Source organism: Megalobrama amblycephala, linkage group LG14 (assembly GCF_018812025.1).
Source record: "Megalobrama amblycephala isolate DHTTF-2021 linkage group LG14, ASM1881202v1, whole genome shotgun sequence".
In the NCBI taxonomy this organism is placed as follows: domain Eukaryota; kingdom Metazoa; phylum Chordata; class Actinopteri; order Cypriniformes; family Xenocyprididae; genus Megalobrama; species Megalobrama amblycephala.
The window spans coordinates 3,823,093-3,829,154 of NC_063057.1; the positions used below are offsets into that span (position 1 = coordinate 3,823,093).

Below are 6,062 nucleotides of genomic sequence, written 5' to 3' on the forward strand. Positions count from 1 at the left end.
AGCAGCCAATAGTGGGCACACACATCCATAACACACACACACACACACACAGAGGATCACAGGCAGAGTCATGCACTGATTCATATAAACAAACACACACATGAGGAGAGAGAGAGATCTCTCAAAAGCCAGCTGGGCGCCTGTGCTGAAGTTCCTGTCCTCTCGCCTTTCTCCCATAATTCCCTGTGCTATTTACTCATGATTGCTCTTTTTAACTGACCACGGATGAACTTAAATCTGCTCCCACAGCCCCATAACCTACATTTCATTCTGCTAAACATGGCTTTATCTGTTGTAATAAGAATTATTTTCAATCCTCGACATATTGTCGCTTGTCTTCCCACATAGATTTTTACACTTATTAAAAATAAAGGTTCTTCATTGGCAGTGATGGTTCCATGAAGAACACTTAACATCCATAAAACCTTTCCATTGCACAAAAGGTTCTTTATGGTGGAAAAAGTGTCTTTAGGACATTAAAATATTCTTCACACTAAGAAAAAAAAAAAGACAGTTCACTGAAAAGCTCTTTAGGGAACCAAAAATGGTTCTTCTATATGGCATCGCTGCAAAAATTCTCCCTTTTAACCTTTATTTTTCCTTTTGAACTGATGTATAAATCTGTTGACATAAAAGATGTATTAAAATGGAAAAAGATTCTTATATATTCTACCTGAAATGTCTAAGAAAGGTATGTGGGACACATTTCAGACGAGTACCATGGTAATACTATGGGTCTTAAGTGTCACAAGATCCTTCAGAAATCATTCTAATATGCTGATTTGCTGCTCAAGAAACATTTCTTATTATTATCAATGTTAAAAACAGTATACTAACTGCTTTTTTTTTCTTTGATAAATAGAAATATTGAAATATATATATATATTTATTGTGTATTTGATATTATGTTATTATTTTGATAACATCACTTTTGAAAGTCTAAGAAAATAGTCCACAATATTTATAGTAGATTATTTGATGTTTCTGGTGTTCCAACAATATGCTTAGTTTTCCTTTGCATTAGACACTCTTGTCTAATAATAATTATGATTCATAAACTCCTGTATTATGATTGTATTATGATTCATAAACTCAATCACTATGGTATCATATGATATGGTATTTTGAAAGGCTAATAAATTACAATACAAAATGTATAGCTAACAGGGAATATTCTCATAACTTTGTCTTTGGCTAACGTTCTGGCAAAGTTATGAACAAACATTCCAGTAACATTAATAGAATGTTAGCTGCTATTTTCAGAATGTTCAAAGAAGATTCTGACTTATTTCATAGTATGATAATGAGATGAGATCTATGGTACAACACACTCAAATCTATTATTGGCAAATAAGGCAGATCTATAATATCTTGTAATATCCATTATAATAGCCTACTGTAATAGGCCTACTAATATCCATCTTTTATGTTATCAGCGTTCTTGTATAACCTCATGTGGGCGGGTCTGTGAATGGAGCTCTATAGCAGCGATCTATAATATAGTGATATGCGCTTGAATAGATAGAGGAGCTAAAGTGATACACCCGCTGCTCCCGCCGTTATTGTGCCAAGGTGCTGGCTCGTGCTGCTCGTGAACAGGTGTCTTTCCATGAACCCCAGCATTACCCTGCTTGGCACGGCCCGGTAAACAGTTGTTCGACCCTGTGGGCGTCCGAATATGTCACCGGCCTCCATCACGAGATCGTGTGGCACCGGCTTCCACCGCGACAGTAGGTTTTTGGCCACAATGAGCATTGCGCGTATGTGTTTTTGTTGGAGGCTGGCCGCTGACCATAGGAGTGTTTAAATAGGACTGTTCTGTGTTTATGACTCACATGTTGGAGGAGTCACCTAACATCTGTGCCTGACTAAAAAAAATAAATAACAACAAAAAACACAGCACATGCTGGCACAACCGCTTTACAGTTACAAAAATACATTTAATACACAATTTATCATGATCGTGATAAGCAGGCAGTACATTCGAACCCTCCGCGTGATGCTAATGAGGTGTATTTTCTTGTTAAGTGAGGCGAAATTTAGTGGTTCCTGATTTAAATCTTTTTTTGATAAAAATAAAAAATCTGTGGGCACCCTATCAGTGAGGTAAAATATGTGATTTTTTTTTATTTTTTAAAGCAGCTCCACTAAATATTAGGTGATGTCACGTATTAATGGAAAAAAGTTGCTGTGTGAATGTGTTTGTTGATTAATAATGTAACCTCATTAAGATGATGGAATTACATTCCCAACAGTGAACAACTGCCATCTGCTGGAAGACTTCCGCTACTGCAGGTAACTGTTTATTAAAAGAAATAGTGCACTTGGAGCTTTTTTTCATGTTTACACAACACACCACAAACTCTTAATTGGTTTATTCTATCCATCTATCTATCTATCTATCTATCTATCTATCTATCTATCTATCTATCTATCTATCTATCTATCTATCTATCTATCTATCTATCTATCTATCTATCTATCTATTTTACAATAGGCTATATTACAAACACACACATATATATGTATGTATGTATATTATATATATTGTGAAACTATAAATTTGTTATAACATGTGGCCTGTGAATTTTACAGGAAGTCAATGATCTCAGAAATCTTATATTTTGACATCTCCATGCTCATTTTGCTGACTTGAAGTCAGACATCTAACATTGACGTGTCGTTGAAAAGATCATTCTGAGTTCATTCTCACACTGACCCAGAATCCAAACCTCCGGTCTGCTGCTACTTTCTGAGTTTCGAGGCCAAAGGATGCTAATTATACCACAGTGAATGTCGCACATAGACACAAGGCCACCGCTGTGCCACCAGGACATGATATATGTGGGTCACAGTAGCTCTCTGCACTTTATTTATTCAAAACCTGAAAAAAAAAAAAAAAAAAAAAAAAAAAAGACCTGGGAGAAACTTGAATTGAATGTTTATTTGGATTTACAGAGATCAGAGATGGAAAGTCCAAAGGCAAAAGTCTGTGAAGAGAACTGTTTTCATGTGAAATGCGGCTCCGTGACAAAATAACTCTAATCTACTCATTAATTTTTCATACCGCTCAGTCTGAAATGTGAGGACAGTGGTAACAGGAAGCAGACCAGAGAGGAGGAGTTCTGTCAGGAAACATCAGGTCTGATTTATGTAACGTTACAGAGAGCCGCATCGCCAGCTGCTCCAGAGATGCTACTCAGAAACATCCACTAGGCAAGACACAAACTCAGGATTCCTGGTGCGCAAGAGCACCAGAGGTCAGGACACTGTCCACTAGGCTATCGGGAATTCAATGGCAAAATATACAACTGTCGAAATCTGTGATGAGAGATGTTGATGTAGCGACTTAAAAGATGCCGATTCTATCCTGTGCGTGGATGGAGTTTAACCAGCATCAGCTGAAATGTTCATGGGGGGCAAAATCCGACGGCAAAATATACAGCTGTCGAAATCTGTCCCCTCCCCCCCCAAAATATACAGCTGTCGAAATCTGTCCCCTCCCCCCCAAAATATACAGCTGTCGAAATCTGCCCCCCCCCCAAAAAAAATATACAGCTGTCAAAATCCGTTCCCCCCCCAAAATATACAGCTGTCGAAATCCGTTCTCCCCCCAAAATATACAGCTGTCGAAATCCGTCCCCTCCCCCCCAAATATACAGCTGTCGAAATCTGTCCCCTCCCCCCAAAATATACAGCTGTCGAAATCTGCCCCCCCCAAAAATAATAAAGTTGTCAAAAATCTCCCCCCCCAAATATACAGCTGTCAAAATCCGTTCCTCCCCCCAAAATATACAGCTGTCGAAATCCGTCCCCTCCCCCCCAAAATATACAGCTGTCGAAATCCGTCCCTCCCCCCAAAATATACAGCTGTCGAAATCCGTCCCCTCCCCCCCAAAATATACAGCTGTCGAAATCTGTCCCCTCCCCCCCCAAAATATACAGCTGTTGAAATCTGCCCCCCCCAAAAAAATATACAGCTGTCAAAATCCATTCCCCCCCAAAATATACAGCTGTCGAAATCCGTTCTCCCCCCCAAAATATACAGCTATCGAAATCTGCCCCCCCAAAAAAAATATACAGCTGTCGAAATCCGTCCCCTCCCCCCAAAAATATACAGCTGTCGAAATCCGCCCCCCCCAAAATATACAGCTGTCGAAATCCATCCCCTCCCCCCAAAATATACAGCTGTCGAAATCCGTCCCCCCCCAAAATATACAGCTGTCGAAATCCGTCCCCTCCCCCCGAAAATATACAGCTGTCGAAATCCGTCCCCCCCCAAAATATACAGCTGTCGAAATCCGTCCCCCCCCAAAATATACAGCTGTCGAAATCCGTCCCCTCCCCCCGAAAATATACAGCTGTCGAAATCCGTCCCCTCCCCGAAAATATACAGCTGTCGAAATCCGTCCCCCCCCCCCAAAATATACAGCTGTCGAAATCCGCCCCCCCCCAAAATATACAGCTGTCGAAATCCGTCCCCCCCAAAATATACAGCTGTCGAAATCCGTCCCCCCCCCCAAAATATACAGCTGTCGAAATCCGTCCCCCCCCCAAAATATACAGCTGTCGAAATCCGTCCCCCCCAAAATATACAGCTGTCGAAATCCGTCCCTCCCCCCAAAATATACAGCTGTCGAAATCCGTCCCCCCCCAAAATATACAGCTGTCGAAATCCGTCCCCCCCCAAAATGTACAGCTGTCGAAATCCGTCCCCTCCCCCCCAAAATATACAGCTGTCGAAATCCGTCCCCCCCCCAAAATATACAGCTGTCGAAATCCGTCCCCCCCCCAAAATATACAGCTGTCGAAATCCGTCCCCTCCCCCCGAAATATACAGCTGTCGAAATCCGTCCCCCCCCAAAATATACAGCTGTCGAAATCCGTCCCCCCCCCAAAATATACAGCTGTCGAAATCCGTCCCTCCCCCCGAAAATATACAGCTGGCGAAATCCGTCCCCCCCCAAAATATACAGCTGTCGAAATCCGTCCCCCCCCAAAATATACAGCTGCCGAAATCCGTCCCCCCCCAAAATATACAGCTGTCGAAATCCGTCCCCCCCCAAAATATACAGCTGTCGAAATCCGTCCCCCCAAAATATACAGCTGTCGAAATCTGCCCCCCCAAAAAAATGTACAGCTGTCGAAATCCGTCCCCTCCCCCCCAAAATATACAGCTGTCGAAATCCGTCCCCTCCCCCCCAAAATATACAGCTGTCGAAATCGGTCCCCTCCCCCCCAAAATATACAGCTGTCGAAATCTGCCCCCCCAAAAAAATATACAGCTGTCGAAATCCGTCCCCTCCCCCCCAAAATATACAGCTGTCGAAATCTGTCCCCTCCCCCCAAAATATACAGCTGTCGAAATCCGTCCCCTCCCCCCCAAAATATACAGCTGTCGAAATCTGCCCCCCCCAAAAAATATACAGCTGTCGAAATCCGTCCCCTCCCCCCCAAAATATACAGCTGTCGAAATCCGTCCCCTCCCCCCAAAATATACAACTGTCGAAATCCGTCCCCTCCCCCCAAAAATATACAGCTGTCGAAATCCGTCCTCTCCCCCCCAAAATATACAGCTGTCAAAATCTGCCCCCCCAAAAAATATACAGCTGTCGAAATCCGTCCCCTCCCCCCCAAAATATACAGCTGTCGAAATCTGTCCCCCCCCCAAAATATACAGCTGTCGAAATCTGTCCCCCCCCCCCAAAAATATACAGCTGTCGAAATCTGCCCCCCCCCAAAAAAATAATACAGTTGTCAAAAATCCCCCCCCCCACCCCCCCCGCAAATATACAGCTGTCGAAATCCCTCAACACCTTTGTTGTTTGCTCCTCACCAACATTCTCCTAGGCACTGTAAATCTAACATTTCACCTATAAGATTATCATACATTGTTAACGGCTTGTTTTTGATACTCCAGGTTGCTGGGTGTGTCTAATGCCAGGCTAGATGTCCAGAGAAGTGGAGCTGGACATCATTTGACTCTGCAGTGAGCACCACTTGGCAGATACCCACACTTGACTACAGTGGACACTAATGCATCATCATTTATACTGCCACCA

The 6,062-nt window shown here is 42.7% G+C and overlaps 1 long non-coding RNA gene across 1 annotated transcript in view; it reads left to right on the plus strand.

Moving 5' to 3' along the window:
* Window positions 1–1,205: 1,205 nt before the first annotated feature.
* LOC125245490 overlaps window positions 1,206–6,062 on the plus strand; it is a 5,659-nt gene continuing 802 nt past the window's right edge. The window contains exons 1-3 of the long non-coding RNA XR_007179558.1: window positions 1,206–1,730; window positions 2,256–2,295; window positions 5,921–6,062. The exon at window positions 5,921–6,062 is cut by the window's right edge and continues 802 nt beyond it. This is a non-coding gene — a long non-coding RNA (uncharacterized LOC125245490). The remainder of the gene's footprint in view (window positions 1,731–2,255; window positions 2,296–5,920) is intronic.